The sequence below is a fragment of the Etheostoma spectabile genome, chromosome 2 (assembly GCF_008692095.1).
Source record: "Etheostoma spectabile isolate EspeVRDwgs_2016 chromosome 2, UIUC_Espe_1.0, whole genome shotgun sequence".
In the NCBI taxonomy this organism is placed as follows: Eukaryota; Metazoa; Chordata; class Actinopteri; order Perciformes; family Percidae; genus Etheostoma; species Etheostoma spectabile.
In genome coordinates, this window is record NC_045734.1 from 3,978,524 (window position 1) to 3,978,889 (window position 366).

The window sequence follows — 366 nt, forward strand, 5'->3', positions numbered from 1 at the left end:
CAGCAGCTGTTTACATTGCCAGGTGACGACGTGCCCTAGAATACGTGCTCTGCCAGCTAAGGATTATGTAATGCTGTACCTGAAAAGGCTAGCCTGGCACTTTTTTCCAATCCTTTGTTTTTCGGCCAGTTAGCAAATGTTGGCACGTTAACACACTAATCTAACACAGTAAACAGTATGCTAAGCCTCAACATGCTAGCATTATCACTGGGGACATGCTAGCATGCTGATGTTAGCATTTAGCTTTTACAGTTTCACAGAGCTGCTTGCATAACTGTAGACTTGGTCTTGTTGAAAACTTTACTAAATGACATATGGTGATGTTTTAATGAACTAGGACATCTTCTCCTTATCTCCAGTATGAAC